Source organism: Ammodytes marinus (genome assembly GCF_949987685.1).
Source record: "Ammodytes marinus genome assembly, chromosome: 14".
NCBI lineage: Eukaryota > Metazoa > Chordata > Actinopteri > Uranoscopiformes > Ammodytidae > Ammodytes > Ammodytes marinus.
The window spans coordinates 30,707,723-30,729,650 of record NC_137218.1 but is presented as its reverse complement, the minus strand read 5'-3'; the positions used below and the strand labels follow the sequence as shown (position 1 = coordinate 30,729,650).

Genomic DNA, 21,928 nt, shown 5'->3' with positions numbered 1-21,928 from the left:
GTCTGGGCTTAATAACAGCTTGTGGAAAATCAAAAAACTGTATAATAGCACACCCCGTGGGGTAGGGACGCACGTTCTGTGAAAATGTGGAATGTCTAAGTGAAACGGTGTATGAAGAGTAGGAGCTAGAAAAATGTCATGGAAGAATAAGAAGTAAGAAGAAGAAGTATGGTGGATAACAATAAGTTGAGGGCCCGTACTTAATAAGTATGGTGGATAATAATAAATTGAGGGCCCGTACTTAATACTTTTTATCAGTCTTTCATTGAGAGTCTTTTAACTTTTTCATTTACATGCTGGTTTAACTGTCTGTCAGTGAAGGACCAGAACAGTTTAAATAACATTGTAAAGATCTGTTCAAAGATCACTGGAATCCAGCTGAAGAGCATAAGTTCATTGTGGAACAAACATGCCATCCAGAAAGCCAAATGCATTATGAGTCAGCCTGACCATGTCCTCAGTGAGGAATTCACACTATTGCCCTCCGGGTGGCGCTATCTTTCAATCAGGGCAAGAACAGTGAGGTACTCACACTCTTTTATTCCTGCAGGCCATCAGGTTACTGAATGATCACAAGGGTCAGGAGTAGGTGGAGAGCACCAGTGTAGCTGGGTGGTTGTTCTGACAGGTTGAGTTGAAATGAATGTGAGTTGAATTTGTGTGTTGGACTGCTGTTTGTCTATTTATGTTATTTTCTACCTCGTACTGCTTTTTATAGTATTTATTCAAATGATTTTTTACTGCGAACTGGAACTGTAAACTAAATTGCCCTTCTTGTGATAAATAAAGCTTTTTCTGATTCTGATTCTGATTAATAACACAAACCTAGCAGTCCTGCTATTGTTTGACGTTGTTTTCCACTTACTTCCTTATTCAAGTGAAGGTGACGTATTTCTGTTCTACAGTGGAGCTCCACTCCCCCATGGGTCTGCAACTAGACACTCTTGAATCGCACAGCTGTGCTGAGAGCAGCTTTCGCGGTCTTAGGTGTGGACAACCTGAGAGTAACAGTAAAGGTACGGCCACACCAAACGCGTTATGTGCGTAAGAGGTGTAGAAAATTGGCATTTTTGCATAGGGAACCATTGGTTTAGGCGCGTAGACGCGCTAAAGCAGCACGTTAGGTGCGTACAGGGCCGCTGCTACGCTTTTGGATGCCCTAAGCAGAAATTGTCAGTGATGCCCACCCCCACCCGCCCCCCCAAAAAAAAAACACCCAGAAGCTCGCGTCCGCAGGGCGCGAGCGAAATTTTTTTGCCATTGCAAGATCTCTGCGACTGCTTTTTGGCACATTTGCCAGCATTTACTAACAGAAAGAACAGCTTAACTTGTGAAAAAACTGCCTTTGCAAAGGAATTGAGTGATAGGATCATAGACTGATTATGAGATAATGGGCCCCTGGGCTTACACTCTTAAAGGGCCCCCCACTTGTCCCTATCCAGTCAGGTACACTGAATTTTCTACACGGATACATACAATTAATGGCAAAAACATATTAAGGAAGTCAGTGTTTCCCACAGGATCTTGGGGTATTGTTGGAGGGACCCTGTACCTTGTTGGGGGGTGGGTGGAATTTTTTTTACCTTTTTAAAGTAAAATGCATCAATCTGGTGCACTTTGTGAGGAAATTTTAGAGACTAGAGAGATATCAAATCCTGAGATGCAGAAGGAACATTATTTTTCAGATTTTTCTTAAACAGGTAGCACTCTTTACTCTGCAACTGTAAAAACAGTAGATTGGTCTGCAGACCCATGTTCTATGATTGAGAGGCCCATTTCAACAGATAAAGGGTGGATATGAACAATTTAGAATTCACACATATAAAGTTTATTTGTGTATGTGTGAGGGGGCCTTCAACCCCCTTAGACAGAGCTACTAATGCTGTTGTTTTTAACTTGCTTTTGTATTTCTCCCCTACTAGTTGAGGGGCCCATGATGATTTCTATCTTGTTACATTTTAATGAGTACTTATATTTACGCTATTCCTTTTTGGACCCTGTTATTGACATCAGTGACTGAGCTCTTTGACTATGCAACATGAAAAGTTACTATCAGTATCTCTGGCTAAGGGCCCCCGGGCCTGTGCCCGGTGTGCCTGTGCAGTAATACACCCCTGGATAGGTTACACAATTAAGAAAAAACAACGATGGGCCTGTTCATAACTAATGTATATATTTTTTGTAATGTAATGATTATCATGAACTTTAAAAAAAAAAAAACTATTTTGGGGGGCCCACGGACCATCTCTTTTTCCTTTTCAATTTAAAAAAAAAAAAAAAAAAATTATAATTATAATTATAATTTTTTTTTTTTTTTGGGTGCCCTCCCCCAGGAACTTGGTGCCCTACGCAGTCTGCGTACTCTGCGTATAGGGAGCGGCGGCCCTGGGTGCGTAAAAACGCGGCTGACGATATTAAACTTTTCACGCTCCTATGCATGACGCTCAGGCGGATAGCCAGCTTGGAGAATGACCTGACGTCACGGACATCGGCACGGTCGGAGGACAGTGTATACGGAGGCTGAGAAACACAGACAGAGGAGGAAAATATATTAGCGGGCGGCCAGTGCTGTATGACAGCCGCTCGGGGGTCTTCAAGACGTGGGAAAAGTGAGCCAGGAGAATGGCCTTCCTGGTTAATTCAGTGAATATGCGCGGCTGTGCTTAAGCCGATAAACCAAGTTAGCGCCGGATAGCATTAGTTAACTCACCCGGTAGTGTGCGGCTAGCACCTCCATATTATGAACCCAAACATGACGGCTAAGTCCGGGGAACTTTCACAACAAGTGCAGTAAAGCACCGGTGTTTATGTAGATGTAGGGTTGTTACCTAAAAAGGCCACTGTGTGGCGCTGTCTTACCACAATTTGTATGGTATGCCCCGTGTGAGCCACCGTAGTTTAGGATTGTTCTGTGCGCGAGCGCCATCTTGTTTCAATGTTTACTGTGTCTTGAATACAAGGTGAGCGGTGTTCACATGTCTTGCACAATCTTGTTAATATCTATGTTTAAACCACCCATCCGGTCGGTTTGTTTGGTCCATAGGTTACATAAGATGTTTAACTACCTGTTAAGTGTTATTTGGGATGTGTGACATGGCGTTTTATATGAGTATTTTGTTGAGTAATGTTGGCTAGCATGGCGATCATTGAGTTACACTGTAAAACAGTGCTGTATGGATGTTGAATGCTAATTTAGTATTTTGTGTCTTTATTTCCACAAGAATATATTTTTTACTAAAGAGGATATTTATTTAATTATATAGTTTATGGTTTATTTTTACTGTAACACGAGTACTTTATTTGTCAGTTTATTTGAGCAGCTGAAAAGAGTATATTTTAACTCTTGTTTCAATGTTTACTGTGTCTTGAATACAAGGCCTGATACAAGGACGGCTTATGAAGATTGCCACTGTTGGGGAATAAATTGCCAGTCGCTTCCACAATCAAGAACTTCTTTGTCCTGTGGTCCTTCTCTACCTATCACACAAATTAAACACAACGCAGAGTCCCAGGGTTTATAGAGAGGCAGCGGGACATTTGGGTTACATATACGCCAGGCAAGATCCTCTGTCACAGCCAGGTAGGGGAATGTAGGTTGCCTTCATTTTATACCGCCGTGCAAACAATGCTGCTGTACCTGTGTTTGGTACGTTGCTGCCTTGCTGTTTGGGTGCATTTCCGAGCGGCGTGAATATACAATGCTGTTTTAATGCTAGGCTATTTGTGCTGTTCAGTTGCTGTTTATTTGTCTTTTGGCACAGTTGTTGTTGTGCGGACATGCACGCTGTTGTGTCGGGTCTGATCGCAGCCATGGTTGATTAGGGGAATAAATATATGGGGAGGGAGACTAGGCGCATTACGCGCGTAGAACCATTTTTGACACAAAACGATCTAGAGGCAGGTTAGGCGTTTGGTGTGGGCGCACCTTAAGAAATCTAAATTATCTTCAGATTAAATGAAATATATAAATAATTTCCATCACAGGATCAATTGGGATCACTGGGCTGTGCCGAATACCATTTTACAGGCTTCAAATCCTCGTTGGATTTTCTGAGCGAGTATTCGAATACTCATTCTAAAAAAACACACAATCAAAAACAACATTAATAATCCCAATGTACTCCCTGAAACCGAGTTTGACATGAGACAGACAGTAATCTGCATCGTTTGCTGATGCTTTAATAACTTTTGAGCGGTAATAAAGTCGGAGTTCCTTACTTTTTCCCAGTGGAATCTAACAGCTGTTGTTCCTTCCATATCAGCTGTCCTCTGTTCCATCGTAGCCCTTACAGGAGTTATCAATTCATCCCATAACATGAATCTTTTCGGGGATTTATAAATCCATACAAAGATCCAATATAGATGGTCTTCCTAGCAACGGCGGCATACATGTCGGCTGCGGTTTTGGATCAGTAAACACAGAATCGCTAGCCACTCTACATAACTGCGGACTGCTACGGCAGTTGGTCTCAGCGGAGTTACCCACCAGCACTGAGCCCCCAAGGGTGCACCGGAGGCAGTGTGACAGGAGACAAAAGTGCGGCTGTCGCGGTGGGATAGTAGCGAAGCTAAAAGCTAACCCCAGGGTTCAACATAACTTTATTTTCCTACTAGCCCGCCAGGCCAGTGGATCCGAGTTTTACTGGCCCCTTGTATATTTTCACTGGCCCTGCACACACTTTTTTTTTTCTTGATAATTTAGTGTCACTAATTATAATATCTGTATTTGAAAAATTACCAAATCTAAAGGGAATATCTATACTCTAACAGTATAGATATTCCCTTTAGATTTGGTTATTTTTCTTTTAGTTAATGATATGAAATATTGATATAGCTCATACACATAATATAAAACCTGGCAAACATATTGAATTTGAAGCCTACAACTGAAAGTATGTGGAAGGAGTCGGCCAGTATTTTAAAGCGGCAACGAGTAACTTTTAAATATCTTTTAAACAGCCTCATGTTTCCTCTCATAATCATAAATTACCTTTAACAGCAAACGAGACCATCAGTGCAAAGAAAGACGTTTTTATATAGTTTTTATTACTGCATTTGATCTGGTCGTACACCCAGTCCGGTTTTCGGTTCACGCGTGCATGCTCTATGGTCACATATCCGTATTGGTCACAGATTTCAGTGTGGCGCAGTTACGCGATTTGAGAAGCCTATCCCTTCAGGTGAGGGAAGGGGAACGGGAGCCTTGTTTGAGACAGTTGTTTGTCGTCATAATGACTGATAACGGGGCTGAACCATAAAAGAAAAAAAAGAAAATGCAATGAAGAAAAGCGAAAAGGGAGAGTGATAGTCGGGCGGGAGGGCGTTGCCAAGCAACGTATACACAATTTCACGCAGCGAACGTAGACTGCAGTGTTTACTCCTAAATGAATGAGCGGTAGCCTACTAAAACAAAGTTTACTTTGCCTCACCAGCATCATCAGATGACCATTATTCATCTGAAATAGTCATTATTTACAACATAAACACATTACCTCATCGTGATCCATTCTAACTAACTGCCATCTCTCGTTCATTCGCTTTGTGTGGGGACACGGACTCGTTCAGCTCCGTGAGAGGTGACAATGCATCAACTCATTGCAATCAGGTGTGTTTAGCACTTACTGGCATTAGTTGATGCTGTGTCACCCATAGACTCACGGAGCCGAAAAGAGTCCGGTGCCCTCACACTTTGCTTTCAACACATGGACACGCACCATATTGGTTCCTGATCTTTTTTATCTTGCTAGGATTTTGTGTTTCTCTGTTTTATTTTGTCACTCTGTTGTTATTGTTGTTGTTGTGTTTGTTGTGCGCTCGTCGGCGTTGTAAATGAGGGGAACCTCAATGCCTTTCGAGTTTGTTTAAATAAAGGTTTTAATTATTTGAATCTGAACGCCCTGCACAAGCTAGAAAACAGCTTCACGACAGCTGGCGTCGTAATAATACTACCGCTTTTGTTCAAAGGTGTCGCCAACGTGCCGACTTACTCGTAGAAGTAAGTCGGCATCACACTTCTTACACAGAAGTGTGATGATTGTTTTTATTCTTGAATTTGGGCAGTTTAATGAATAGTTCACCTGCAGGAAAAAAATAAGAGATGAAGGTCTGATCAGTCTTTGTGGTGTGGTAGTAGTAGTAGTATGTGCTCCACGGGATGTATAAAATTACCCTATCGCGACCATCGAATACAAATTGGCACGTAATGTGGTTTTTTTAGCCGCCACCGCCACCGCCGGCAAACTTGCTGGTGTTCGCTTCTCTCGCTCTTTCCTGTGGCTCTCTGCCTCACATGCATTGGCAACTCACTCACTCCCCCCTCCCAACCAGAGTCTCCTGGGCACGCACCTGTGACGTAGTCTGCAGTGCGCGCTGTGTGTGTTTACTTGTGTGAAAACAACGAGAGGGGGAGAAAAAAAGACGTGGGCTCTTGTGCTCCTATGACAGCCGAACGAGCGGGTGGAGGGGGGCGCACATGACGGCGATGGTGGCCGTCGTTCATAGCATGGACCTTTTTTGTAGGTCCATGAAATGAGAAGAAGGCTACACAGGCGAACGACCGGGGGAGGCGGGCGCACATGACAGCATTAGCGGCCACTGTACACAGCACAGCCTGCCCTGGTCCTTATGAGAGGAAGGCTAGTGGCTAAACAGGCGAAAGAACGGGGGAGGCGGGCGCTTGACAGCATAAGCTGCCGCTGTACAGAGCCTGGTCCTTATGAGAGGAAGGCGAACGAGTGCCGGGGGGCGGATTACTCTGACTTCACGGTGAGTTTTTGGTCCAACGTCACACAACCGCGGCATCACATTTATTACGGGCAGCCTCTTATAGAGCTGTTAAGCGGAAGTGGCGGAATTACGGGGCATGGGACCTATCGGCTGAAAAAAAATTAATGGGAGTCTATGGAAAGTAATCTACTATTTTCTGGTCCCAGTCATTAAATGCCCTGGATTACATATATGTTTTGTATGGGTCTAAATGATAATTTTTCATGTGAAGAGTTTGACGGTATGTTGTATGATTATTCGTCTGACGGCTTTTGAAAAAATGTAACGAGAAAAAACTACACGTCTTGTCGCCTCTGTGACGCCGACAATCTCCCCACTCGAGAAAGTGAAACTCTCCACATGTCCACTTTTGTAGTGGTTTTCGCCACGCTGAAGACTTTTGTCTTGTCCTTGAATGAAGGCAGTAAAGTGCATTATTGACACAGCCATGTTTCGGAGCTAAACGGGTGCTAGTGGTGGTGACGTATATCATAAGCGTCAAGAGCAGCGAAGAGCTGTAGTCCACAAAAGCGCTCTGCACAAAACCTGACCGTATCCAGCTTCTACTCGCTAAATTGTTCCATTCTTTGCACGAAAAAATACCATCTAAATCCATACAAAACATATGTGTAATCGAAGGCATTTCATGACTGGGACCAGAAAATAATACATTTCTTTCCATTGACTACCGTTGTAATTTTTCGAGCCGAGAGGTCCCATGTCCCGGAAGTAAGGGACTTCCGCTTAACAGCTCTATAATAGGTCCATGTCAGCACCAAGGGAGGTGCAAACCGTTTATTAACTTAAAGTCTATGTAAAGTAGGCTACATTTGCGAGTATTTTTTATAAAATAAAACATAGACTACTATTATGGAGCAAAACCTGTTCTGCATTTAAAGTATGGCTGCTATCTTCAGGGGGTTAGTGGTGATAAACAATTAGTAAGTGGTTGTAATGAGTCATAATTAGTGTTCTCAGTTTACAGATTAACAGAAGATGGGAAAAAAACTGTTTCCAAATAAAATAAGGCTGGATCCATTGTATGGGAGTGGAAGGATGTGGAATAATCAATACAATGTGCAAACTCTTTGCCATGAGCAAGTTTAAAATTAACTAATTTTGGATGTGCTCTAGAGGAAATTTTAAATATATCGAGATATAGTAAAACAATATTGAGATATTGATTTTAGCCCATATCGCCCAGCCCTATGTGGTAGTGTTTACTACTTTCTCTATGCATTAGGGATGTGAATGTGTCAAACCAATGACCGGTTTTCCACTTGCGCTCAAGTTGACTTTAAAAATAGAAATCCGAAAATCAGAAGGTTATGCCGTTTATGCGAGTTCACGTCTGGTCGTGAGTGCGCTGCAGGAGCATCACTTCTACATGAAGTGTCAGCTTCACATAAGAGTCCGGTGTGGGACCATTTTTTCAAACTATTGATAAAAAACAATGCAGTGCAAAATATGCAGCATACTCTCAACTCTCAATATGCAGCAACTCTCGTCTAAGACTATGATGTTAAATCACCTTAGAAACTAGGGCTGGGCGATATGGACCAAATCTTATATCACGATATAGGTCATTTTATATCAAGATATGGATATATATATCACGATATAGTATTTTTCCTTAAAATTCAATGGATTACAATAACCGTACTGAACTTTAATCACGTAAGATTATTTTCATCTTTTGCTTGGAACTTAAATTTCCATACAAAAGAGAAACTGGTGCAACATACCACACCAGTCTGGCTTTAGTCAGTCAGTGCAAAATAAAAATGACAGCGTCAACCAAAGAGCCTACATTTTCCAATTGATAGTAGCCTATATCAAAATAATGAAAGACTTGAATTTTACTGCAGTATTTGCTCATCTTCATTTAAAAAAGCTGTCAAAATTAACTAATGAGCAAATGCCTGGTAATACTTTAACTCCAGCTTCAACACAAATAATATTTTCAAGTTTGACATGTTTTAAAGTTACATAAAACCAGCCATGCTGGCTGTCTCCAACAATAACAGCACGGGGGTGAAGCCCCGAGTAGGCTCAAGATGTCATTATTAGCCAGCTAGCTCACGAGAGCTAACCCATGTAGTTTGCGGCTTAAAACAAGCCAACTCTGCGTCACGGCAACAGCACGCTGAAGCAGCAAGCAAGTTTCCTTTGCCCGATGACATTTTTGACCGTTAAAACCAGCTGCTCTGCCACCGTGACACGGAGCTGGTTTGTTAACTTTAGTGACGGCGCACCGAAGCTAGACCATGAGCTAGACAGCTAGAGCAACAGATGAGGCTTCTTCTGTTGCGGGTAGAGAAGCTGTATTGCAGCCCAGAACTCTGCAGCAGAGCCCCCGTGTGGCGCGGCGGTGTAACTGCAGTGTAATTATAGGGACTCGGAGGGACAGCTGCCTCGCGCTCCATATATGCTCCCGCCACATCAACTTTGTATCTCCGCGATATAAACGGTATGGCCAAATCTCTCCCGGTAGACACTTTTATATCGTCCACGATATGATATCGTCATATCGCCCAGCCCTATTAGAAACACACAATGCCTTCGTCCGAGCAAAGCAGCATTTCACCGTGAGATCTCGCCAGTGAGCCGCCGCGCAGAAGAACTCTGGGGTTTGTGGCTAAAATAATAACCGGGGATATTACCCCCGTTAGCGATTTCAATGGTGAAGACTTCCGTGATCTGATTGTATAGACAAACAATCAGAGCCTGAAAACACAGAGCCATGTCGGCAGACAAACTGCGCGACTATAGGAACTGCCCAGTGAGCCGAGTCCCTCCGTTCGTTTCTGTCTACAACCGACACAATTACAATCACCAGCGACGCATTCACATTGGTTAAATAAAGCCTTTCATTTGTATTACCATTACGGCTTTGATGCAAATACTGTAACATTACGGCGGCAGCTAAAGGAAAAGCGCAGTTATCACTTAATTTTCTGCACCTCAACCTCTGCTGTGGGAAGAAAAAAGGGGGCAAAGTAAGTCGATTGATTTGTCGACTCGCAGGCGGACAGTAGGCAGCTCTGCCAACGGAGCGAGAGTGCGCTCGCTTGTTGCTCCGCCTGTCAAAATGCCCACGCATCGTTTGTCCACTGGCCTTTCATTAAAACATATACAGTGCTGTGTGAAAGTTTGTGAACCCCTTGAGCCTTTTGGAATTTTATTTATTTTAACCATTATTAATTCATTTTTATCAATACCAGTATTTTTTATATGAAATAACAGATGTTTGTTTATCAATTCAACATTTTTCTTTGCCAGAAATCAACTGTTGAAACAGATAAAACTAATTATTTGCCGATTTAATAAAAAAACCTTTGAAAGAAAGAAACTAATTATTTGACAAATGTTGTATCTGCAAAAGTTTGTGAACCCTGAGCTGCATTGCTTAAATGGAGCAGGTAAACACAATCAGATGGGCCAAATTGAGTGATGAAATGGACCAATGTAGTGAGAGATCTTTAGGGAAGAAATTGGGCGGCACTAGATAAAACAGAGATCAAACCAGGTCATACAGGTCAGACATGCTAAAAGCGAAAAAAAATCTCAGAGGATCTCAGGAATAGAGTTGTGATGCTGCACATTTGTCTGGGGACAGCTATAAATTAATTAAAAAGTTTGAGCTCCATCGGTCCACCGTGAGGCAAATCATCTACAAATGGAGAGCTTTAAGAGTGACTGAACATCTGCCTAGAAGCAGACTTCCTCAAAAAAAATATCCATAAGCACCACAAAAAAAGTAATTTTTCAGTTAAAAGCCAAACCAAACATTACATCTAGTGATTTGCAGACCTCTCTTGCAGCATCTGGGACAGATGTGCATGGTTCCACAATAAGAATAAGAATAAGTCAACATGGCTTTCAAGGGAGGGTTGCTGAAGAAGCCTCTACTCAGGGGCGTAGCCGACGCGGGGGACACGGGGGACGTGTCCCCCGCACTTTTCGTGTCTGTGTCTTACGTTGGCTATGGTCATTCACGTCGCGTTACCCCCGCGGATTTTTAAATCAACATTGCAGCTGCCGTGTCCGTGCACGCAGATATTTCAGACTGGAGGAATTTTAACAAATTGGATTATAATTTAAAAAGGAACAGAATGAATAGCAAGAGAAAGGCCTGCGCCAGCCTTGGACAGTGTACAGCAGCAACAGGGACAAACAATGTTCGAGCATTTCAAACGGACAGGTAGCCTACATGAACGGAAGGATGCTAGCTAGCTGTGCTGTCAATCAGACTGTCACTGGATTACTATCGTCTTGCTTATTTCTACAGCCAGGGAGTCAGATTGGTGAGTCAGAAACTTTTTGGGGGTTTATTTAATAATAAAGTTGGATGAATTGATACCGAGTGCAATCCATTCTGCATTTTATATTCAATTGAGCAGTTGTGTTTTCATTGTTACTGACGGACAAACCTAAGCTCTGCAATGTGGATAAATGGTTACATTCTGATGCTGGACAGGTCCATGGGGCATATGCTACTGGTACTTTATCTATTAAGATAAAGTTTATGGAGTGGAGTTGCCATCAGTTATGCTGTAGTCCTACATAATGATGAATGCTGTATTTTATTTTTAAGTTGAATAAAAGTAGTACCGGTAGTTTGAATCGGCGAAGGTTTGACTTGTTGCCTTACGTTTTTTCGGCCCTCGGTGTGAGAGACGGGTCCGTTAAGTCGATGGATGCGATGTTTAATCATTTAGACCAAACTACAGTAGGCTACGGGCAAACCTGAAGTCACCGTCGTGACATTTCATATACGTCCCGTCTGTGTGTGTGTGTGTGTGTGTGAGTGAGTGAGTGAGTGAGTGAGTGAGAGAGAAAGAAAGGGAGGAACTTATTTGAAATCGGCCGTGCGTGTCTGTTTGTTGTTTATTGTTTTTGATTTAACAATATATAGGTTTAGAGAAATCTGGCTTTCAGAACTCAGTGCCTACCCACTCACTGACCTCACCGCACGTCACTGCATTTAATGCTATCAAAAGACGTGCCCTATCAACACCATTTACAACTGGTTATTTTCATTTTGACATATTTATTTTATTCAATTGTTAAAAATACGTTTAACTTATTTGGCCTATTTCTATTCTCCCTGTTTTCAGTCCAATTAGGCCTTTGTTTAAAGTCCAAAGTCATGATTATTTTGATTGATATTGTAATCACGGTTATTAAAGACGATTATTCATTGTAGGGATGCACCAAAATGAAAATGCAGCCAATTCTTTCAACATTACATAAACAAAACTCCCAATTGTGCTCCTCAAACATAGCCTACAACTAAAAAGCCACACAAAATAAATAATCAGTAAAACCTTCGAATCTAAGAGTAAAATTAATATTTTACTAGGGATGTGATTGTGAACCATTCATTGCTTTGTACTTCGACTTATAAGAGGAGGTAGGCTATGAATCTACAAAAAGATCGACTTATTGCCTTCTTTTTTTTTGCAGTGCACGTTGAGTTGATGTAAAAAAAACTACACCACAGCTGACACCGTAATGTTCAGACTTCAGAATTTGCATCAGAGCGCTGATCATAAAAATTAGACGCTTTATTTAAACGAAGTCCATGCTTGGGTGCTGGTTGTAACTTTTCGTCTGTAGACTGAAACTAACGAAGGGGGTGCGTCTCACTGTATATTTGCTCTTGTCGCGCAGATAGTTTGCCGACATGGCACAATATATTCAGGCTCGAGAAATGCAATCAGAAAGCGGAAGCCTTTCCCCTCAACAACATTAACGTGCAGGAATCCCCGACTATCATTTTACCCGTAAAGCCACAGAGCTTTTCTGTGCGGCGGCTTACACCGGCAAGTTCTCACAGTGAATGACACCGTTACCCACCGCCATCACAGTGTCTCACTCACACCATGTTTCACCGAGTGAAACGCTGCTTCAATCGCGCAAGGCTTTTGTGTTTCGGTGTAACATCCTGGACGAGCGTTTTAACTTTATGCTGAATAAACAATTGCACTGGAATCGAACAGTGTTCGGGCGGGGGCGGAGCGCAGGTGGAGACAGAAGGGTGCGCTGCATTTACTACACATGACCCGGAGTGCCGCACAATAACCGTTTTATTACGATTATCTTGTTTTCATGATCGAGGGAAGCCAAAATTGTAACCGAAATCGAAATTCAATTAATCGCCCAGCCCTAATTTATAGTCATGTTTAACCATACCAAAGTGTCAAATAATGACTTCCATGCATTTAGACGTATTCCCTGCTGACCGTCTGGGGTGGCTGTGCAGAGCGCTAAACACTAGGAACGCCGGTCGCGATTCACTTGTTCAAATTTCCGGGATTTATCTACGTAGCTCAATCCGGATTTTCCATGTTTGGTACAGTGTTGACAGAGAATGCTGAAAGCCCCAGATGAGAGGAAGCATTTCCCGAAAATCTACACAGTTTTTTATGCTGTGATTCGTGTCAGGTTGCTCTATAGGAGTCATTAATGAGAAATTAAGACCAGAAAAGTAGTATAATAGGAGATCTTTAATTAAATCTCTTTATCATGGCTAGGGTTGGGCACCGAAACTCGGTACCAGTATGGCACCGGTGCCGACGTAAACGGTAGTATCGAATAAGAGCGAAAGTTTGGTGCCTCATTTCAGTGCCGCCCCCTGCTGTAGTCACGTTTGAATTTTGACAGACTGATAGCTCTTCAGGTTTCAACACAACTTTTTTTCCCCTACTGGCCCGCTGGGCCAGTGGATCCGAGTTTTACTGGCCCCTTGTATATTTTCACTGGCCCTGCACACACTTTTTTTTTTCTTCATAATGTGTCAATAATTATAACACCTGTATTAGAAAAATAACCAAATCTAAAGGGAATATCTATACTGTAACAGTATAGATATTCCCTTTAGATTTGGTTATTTTTCTTTTAGTTAATCATATGAAATGTTGAGATTGCTCATACACATAATATAAAACCAGGCAAACATATTGAATTTGAAGCCTACGACTGAAAGTATGTGAAATGGGTGGGCCAGTATTTTAAAGTCCAGTAGTTTGATGATTGTCTTTATTCTTGAATTTGGGCAGTTTGATGAATAGTTCACCTGCAGAAGTCATGATCAAACATAGAGAAAAATAAGAGATGAAGGTCTGATCAGTCTTTGTGGTGTGGTAGGCTGTTTTTATTACTTTTTCTATATGCATTAGGGATGTGAATGTGTCGACCGAATGACCGGTTTTCCACTTGCGCTCAAGTCGACTTTAAAGATAGAATCGAAATCCGAAAATCAGGGGGTTATGCCGTTTTTTTAATGGCATATTTCACCGTGTATGCGAGTTCACGTCTGGTTGTGAGCGCGCTGCAGGAGCGTCACTTCAGCATGAAGTGTCAGCTTCACATAAGAGTCCGGTGTGGGACCATTTTTTCAAACTATTGATACAAAACAATGCAGTGCAAAATATGCAGCATAAATTAAACGCTCATCTAAGACTATGACGTTATCACCTTAGAAACACACAATGCCTTCGTCCGAGCATAGCAGCGTTTCACCGTGAGAGCCAGTGAGCCGCCGCGCAGAAGAACTGGTTTGTGGCTAAAATAATAACCGAGATATTCCCCCCGTTAGCGATTTCAATGGGAAATACTTCCGTGATCTGATTGTATGTCTCGAGCCTGAAAACACAGAGCCATGTCGGCAGACAAACTGCGCGACTAAAGGAACTGTCCAGTGATCCGAGTCCCTCCGTTAGTTTCTGTCTACAACTGACACAATCACCGGAGACGCATTCACAGCGTTTAAATAAAGCCTCTCATTTGTATTACCATTGGGATTTAAATGCAAATACTGTAACATTACGGCGGCAGCTAAAGGAAAAGCGCAGTTATCACTTCATTTTGTGCACCTCAACCTCTGCTGTGGGAAGAAAGAAAGGGGGCAAAGTAAGTCGATTGATTTGTCGACTCGCAGGCGGACAGTAGGCAGCTCTGCCAACGGAGCGAGTGCGGCCGCTTGTTGCTCCGCCTGTCAAAATGCCCACGCATCGTTTGTCCACTGGCCTTTCATTAAAAAATATATTTTATATTAGGGTTATTATATTGAGTCTTAAATAAACACTGCTTTCATTATGACTCTCAACGCGCATTTCAATGAACCATGATAGTCTACAAAAAGATACTGAACTGTGATTGGCCGTTACTGGCCCGGGCGGGACAGTGACTGGCCAATCAACTTGCCCTGCATATGATTTTACTGGCCCCGGGCCATTGGTTATGTCGAACCCTGGCTCTTTATGTCATGACTGATGAAGCATGTCCGCTCGCGGATACATTCTGTGTGCAACGAGAGGAGCATTTCTCACCGGGTGAGTGACGAGAACGAGCCCGACCGTCTCGAGGAGCGCGCGCACGAGTGCTCAACACTCGCTCACGTTCGCAGTTTCACAGACTGATCGCTCTTTATGTTAGACTATTTTTGAACGCCAATGCAATGCATTTCTTTTTGCGAATGACACGCGATCTAGCAGTATTGTCACGCATGTATTAGGCACGTATAGGCTGATGATGAGGCAGCGGCCGCCTGCACGCTTCCTCCCGTCAGCTGTTCTAGTGCTGCCTTTACCCACGGCGGTGGAGACGACCCCAAAAAACACACAGCGGGACACGGCGGCCCGGTGATATGGAAACGTTTAACAAGAAACTTCATAAAGACACACTTAAAATAACGATCTCTGCCCATACAAAAAGCTCTGACTTGGATAACTTTATGGAGCGATCGATGTATAAAACCATCCGGTATGGCTACATGTGTCTGATGACGGGCCGTTATATTAACAATAAACAGCGCGCTGCACATTAGAACAGCATCTACATTAAAGATCTCGTATCCATCCTGAGAAGGCAAACATGACATTTTTTCTGCACAAAAATGGTTAATTTGACAATGTTAATAGTTGTGGTCTTATCTTTACAGAAGACTTCTTTGTATTTTTTATGTCAGTTGAATTTTGTTTCAAGTTAAATGCAAATGAGCACTGTTAATATTCCAAAAGGCTAACGCTCTTCCTTGACTGTTTTCAGTTTGTGGTTCTCACAGGGTGTACTTATTCCCTTACTGTAAATCCAATACTGCATTTAATTTCATATTTGTATCCATCTATTTTAATTGTTAAGGTGTTGTATTGTTCAGGTCATAAGGACTCTTTCTTATCAAAATGATTACTTTTAGCTAAAGTTTTAAGATGGAGATTAGATTACCTGGTAGTCTCCACATTAATCTCTATTATTATATTGTTTGAAACACTATTGTTGTATTAGATATTGTGTGAATTTTATTTTATTTAAATTTTTAAATAGTTTATTTGTAAGTTACTCGTAATTATATTGTTAAAGTTAATTGTGTTAAATTTGGCACTGGATATAAAAGGGCATTATTTTTTTACAAAGTGTGTGCAATTTGAGGCTTTAAAGTACCGGTTAAAGTACCGTTTAAGCACCGGAACAGTTTCAAAAGTACCGAGTAGTAACCGGTATCGGAAAAAACCCAACCGATACCCAACCCTAATCATGGCTCTATTCTATGTTTTATAGAGCATAATGCTGACTTTGTTGATATTTCATTTGTTTTATGGGTATTTTAATGGACAATTTGAACAAAAGCAACTGAAATGACAAGTGTTTTAATAATTAAGGCCATCACCACTGTATAACCCCAATTCCAAAAAAGTTCTAAATGTTAAAATGTGAATAAAACAGAATGGGATAACTTCCTATTCCTTTTTTGACTTATTCAATATAAAACATTACAAAGACATCATATGTATTTGATTAAACTGATTAACTTTATTGTTTTTTGTAAATAGACACACACTTTTAATGTTGTGCCTGCAACACGTTTCATCATAGAGTGGCCCTTTGTGAAAATGAGTTTGACACCCCTGATATAGGTAATGTAAGGTCTGTCTCACTGTATTAATTTTACTCTGAATTAACTTGAATGGAACTTTTGATTAGGGCTGCAACTAACGATTATTTCAATAATCGATTAATCGGTCGATTATTTTTTCGATTAATCGATTAATCAGATAAAAAAAAAAAACATTTGTAAATGCCGCATCTTTATTCAAAAACTGAACATTACTTCAAATTCACAGTGCAGACTGAAGTGTCAAAACACCAGGTTGTTGCTCCAACGTCGGAACTATTAAAAGTAATATTAAATGATAAATTAATAATAAACTTAACTGGGATAACACAAAAAAAAACATACAATGTATGATAAACATTTATACAGAATATAAGGGATGTCCATGGTAAACCAGTCAACCGATAATATTTTTAACCGGTAAATACTAACAGTTAAAAAAATTAAATCATCTTAATTTCTCTCAGATGACAGGAGATCGTTAATTTGTATTGATATTGATACCATCTTCAAGACTCCTTAATGATCCAAGTCTTTATTGATATCACAATTGATAATTTTCTATTATTTTGTTGAAATATAACTTGTATTATTGCTTTAATTGCTGATATGATCATAGCTCAAGATAGGACATTAAACAGGTCATAATTCCATCTTTACTATCTATTCTATATTGCTGGGAAAACAAGTTTCGCCAAAATCTAAAATTTCTTTTTTTTTGTGTTGCATTTGAACACATCAATCATATTACTGAGCCGGCCTGAACACATCACAGTTGACATGTTTGCTACTTTTTTTAAGCTAACTAGCTCTATATCCTTCCGATTTTAACATGGATTTAAAATCTGGATCACTATTTTTAACTGACAGGACTTTCTACACCATTCGGTTGTGTGATTACTGCCGCTGCTTTGAATGACTGTTGATGCGCCGATGCCGACTCTCCGAGCACGTCTGCACAACGTCTGCAGCAGCAGCAGCTGACAGAGTTTTTTTGGACTAGACGGATACTGAGTTGAAGGAGTTTTTTTTAACCCGCGCCTGCAAGTGACTTATTAATCGCGCGACTCAACGAATCGATGACCAAATTCGTTGCCAACGCTTTTAGTAATCGATTTTATCGATTCGTTGTTGCAGCCCTACTTTTGATGTCTAGGGATAAGCACCAGTCAGGTAGCTATTTAAAGCTATAATTACCTGCGTATTTTGTTTATTTAGGTAAAGCACTATGAAAAGAAATGTGCATGCACAATAAAGTATACAACAAAATCTGCCGTGCGCTACGTGCACGCACTGTCCTATTCCCTCTAGGGCTAAGCCCCGGATGTTTCAGAAACCTAGAAACGCCCCTGTTATGTTCCAACCCAAAGCTGAGCCGATGTGTTTTGGCCTATTTGCAGTGATTTTTCTTAAGGGGTTGCATGTGTTGATGTTTTCTTTGTTTTGTCTATATGCAAGAGCTATCTGAAGTTGCAGTGCTGTGAGCTTTCAGGACCACTGTAAGAAAGTGACTTAACTTCCACATGGTTTCATTTATTTTGCTGTTGGATTGCTAATGTAGAATGGAATACATTCCTTTAACTTGAATGAAACAAACTCTTGCATTTTATTTGGGAGAGACACAAATGACAAGTTAAGGTTATTTTCGTCTGGGAATAATGCCCTGCAATCCATATTTTGGATTATTTTGTTTTTGGGTAAATTAGTTGTTATATTAATTCAAAAAATTGCGATAGAGTAATTAATAATGTTAATATCTAGGTGCAGCTCTACACAAATTATGTAATTTATGTTACAAACATCATAACTGCTACAATGTGCTAATCTCAAATCAGCACTTGAATTCCGTTGAGTATCTCTTTTGGTCACTGAAGATGACAAATCCCCCCTTGAAACTTTCTCATCGTAGTTAATTCATATTATATTATATGTTTGACTCATATATCTTAGTTCTTGGTCATCCAATCATCTTTCTTCATCTAAAAAAATATACAAAATATAAAATCTAAATCTCATATTCGGATTAAAATTATATTTGAGAACAAAACATACAAAAAAACATGGATTGTATCCCCTCCAAATCAGTATTACGGATGATGTTTCTACAGATCAAAGATCACCTGATGTAGGCCCAGTAACCTGGATTTTGCAGTGCTTACAGAACAAACCCTTACCCTAACCAGTCTGTAATCAAATCGTGTTAATGTGGACCATGTAAACACAGGCAGGAATCTCAAATTAAGCAGATTACATCGAGCACATGAACATTCTCAGTAATTTGCGTCTGTTTACAATACCAGTGGTGACACAACAACTCAAATGTTTTCCATGTCCATGAGGACCTCCTGGAAGCACTCCAATGTTGCAACCCCTTATGTTGCCCCAGACAGAAACATTCAAACTTAAAGCTGAAGCAGCTAACATAATCACTTTGGGTTACTCATGCAGTAAAGGATACACCCTACAGTTCACGTTACCCAAGCTTCACTTTGGCCCACCGGTATTTATGGAAAATTCTCTTTACGCCATTCATCCATCCCGGCACCCAAAATTGAACGAAATAGAAAACGTTGTGCCTGCCATGACAATCGGAAGCAACACTTGATGAAGACACGTTTTAAATAATAATTATTGTTCTAGCGGTCTTCCTCATGGAAGAAAAAATATTCCTACTGAAACCATTTTCTCTTTGACATCCGTCAAAAATCCTTAAGTTTTTACTAGGCTATAACGCGAAAGCTGCAAGACTAGCACGCCGTTTAATCAAACGTTTCGACTTCCAAACTGTTTGTCAGTAGGCTAAACGCACAGTTTTACCTTTATGTGGAGCTTCTTCCGTTTACTTTCCCAGTTCTTCAACTCGCTGAAACATCGTCCTCTGTGGGATTGAAGCGACTCCTCTAGCTGCAAAAATTTCCCTCTACAATAACAAGAAACGAGTCTCGCCGCGGGCTTTTAATCCTCTCTCTGGGAATAGGAGCTTGTTCGCGGCCATTAAGTCTTCGTCCTTCCCCAAAAGTTTCATGTTTAACCGTAAAGAAGAAGCAGTAGTAGGCCTACTGTGGCAGGAAGCTCCCTATGCCTAGGCGGCAGTATGAGAGAAATGTCCAGCCTACCCCTCCTCCTCCAGCTAATGGAAACAGAAGGAAATCGTTTTTTCCTCTTCTTTTCGGAATAGGGAAATCCCTCCTTTTCCCGTCTTCTGCTCTGTTTCTTTAATCAAATAGGCTACACGTAGGGTTACACAATTAACAAGATGAAAAACAGACCAGCCCAAAGTCACTATGCTACACTTAACCATAGTTTAGGTTCAAGCATAAATTAATACAAATTATCTGTGAAAAGGGGAAAACGGACACATTTCAGTACGCCTATATTTTCAACACAAGCGTGTCTTCCTTAACAATAGCGTCTGATCAAATGTGACACAAGTCCGTTTCAGGTTATTATTTGGCCGTTCCTGAGGTCCACATTGCGGTCGTAAAAGTCAGAAAACAGAAGAAAGGGAATAGGATGTATATGCATGTAGATATGTGTAGACATATACCGATTGTATGCAACGATTCCCGCTTTGGAGGATATAAATTGCCTGTGACAATAAAAATATATAAATGCAAAAAAAAAAAAAAAAGAAAGGGAATAGGAAGGAGGAGTAAAAAGAAAAGTTACAAAGGGGCTTTTGTGAATTTGAGCAGACTTTCCCAAGAGTGTATTGCTGCGACCGGGAGTCTCCTGCCTCGTGCAAACCCGTTTCATGCCGTCTGGAGAAGGGGCGTGTAGGCTACGGGGTCAGGATGAGAGGATTCATATGGGGAGGGGGGGGGGGAGGGGGCACATTAGGCGGGCTGGCTGGCATGACACAGGAGGGCATGCATGTGGCGAGCGTTGGCTCCGGGACAGAGCCTACCCAAGTCGACAGTCAGCGTCTTTGTTGCGTTTAAGTGCTGTCGGCACCGTCTGATTTTTTTTCTAGTGATGGCACGTGACAATTGATTGGTGATTGCTCTGGTTGCCTACAACACAACATTCAGTTTTTAAAACTATGTGAGCACTAGCACGCTCACACAACAGAGAGAGAAAGAAAAAGAAACTTCACAAAACAGGCGCTCCGGCTGACTGACGTGACGGCGCTAACTGACAGTTATGCCTCGTTTCCACCGAATAGAGCGGGTCGGATCGGAGCGGTTCGGTCCGGGTAGTTTGGCTTTTCATTTGCCAAAAGTTGGGTAGGGTAGGGATTTTTGGTTTTTCTTTACTTTTTTGCCAAAATCATCAATATTAAAACAATAAAAGGCTTGAACTACTTCAGTTGTGTGTAATGAATCTAAAATATATGAAAGTCTAATGTTTATCAGTACATTACAGAAAATATTGAACTTTATCACAATATGCTAATTATATGAGAAGGACCTGTATATGCAGCTAAAAGGTGCTATTTTGGGGCTTTCAAGTGGCTGCTCACCCAGCATGCACAAAAGTTCACTGACACTCTCCCAAAAGTGTGTGTGTGTGTGTGTGTGTGTGTGTGTGTGTATGCATAATAAGGCCACATTTTTTGTGGTAAAACAAATAATTTTTAGTAGTTTATATAGATTGTAGCATATTCATGTGGATAAGAATAAAGAACAGCTCAGAGCCTCTTTGATAATGGAAAATCCTTCCTAGATACTCTTTGAAGTGATGCACACTCCTGCATCTTGCAGCACTATAAAGATGCCGATGAAGCGAAAACAAAAGTCTGGGAAAGTCTGGGTTTGTTTACACAGGTGCAACATTGACCAATGTTTTAAGTATGGGTGTAGGGCACACTGCTCATTTACAGCATGGCCAAGCATTACCAATGTCACAGACACATTTGCAAAAATTGCCAGCGAAGTGTGTTCCTCTTCCATTGAATGTCTTTTTCTCTCTCTCTCGCTCTCTCTCTCTCTCACACACACACACACACACACACACACTCACTCACTCACTCACTCACTCACTCATTCATGCTCACACACAAACGCGCACACTCACTCACTCACTCACGCTTACACACAAACGCGCACACTCACTCACTCACTCACTCACTCACACTCTCTCTCTCTCTCTCTCTCTCACACACACACACACACACACACACACACAGTTTTGGGAGAGTGCCAGTGAACTTGTGTGCATGCTGGGTGAGCAGCCACCTGAAAGCCCCAAAATAGCACCTTTTAGCTGCATATCTATTCTAGCCTGTTCTACTGTTCGATTTATGTTTTTTGTGATATAAATGTT

The 21,928-nt window shown here is 41.3% G+C and overlaps 1 protein-coding gene across 3 annotated transcripts in view; it reads right to left on the bottom strand.

Annotated features, from left to right (window-relative positions):
* amot (angiomotin) overlaps positions 1-19,776 on the bottom strand; it is a 167,060-nt gene extending 147,284 nt beyond the window's left edge. For all 3 annotated transcript variants that reach the window (XM_080041217.1, XM_080041219.1, XM_080041218.1), the window contains exon 1: positions 19,481-19,776. The gene's annotated coding sequence lies outside the window, so the exon portion shown is untranslated. The remainder of the gene's footprint in view (positions 1-19,480) is intronic.
* Between the last annotated feature and the right edge of the window lie 2,152 nt (positions 19,777-21,928).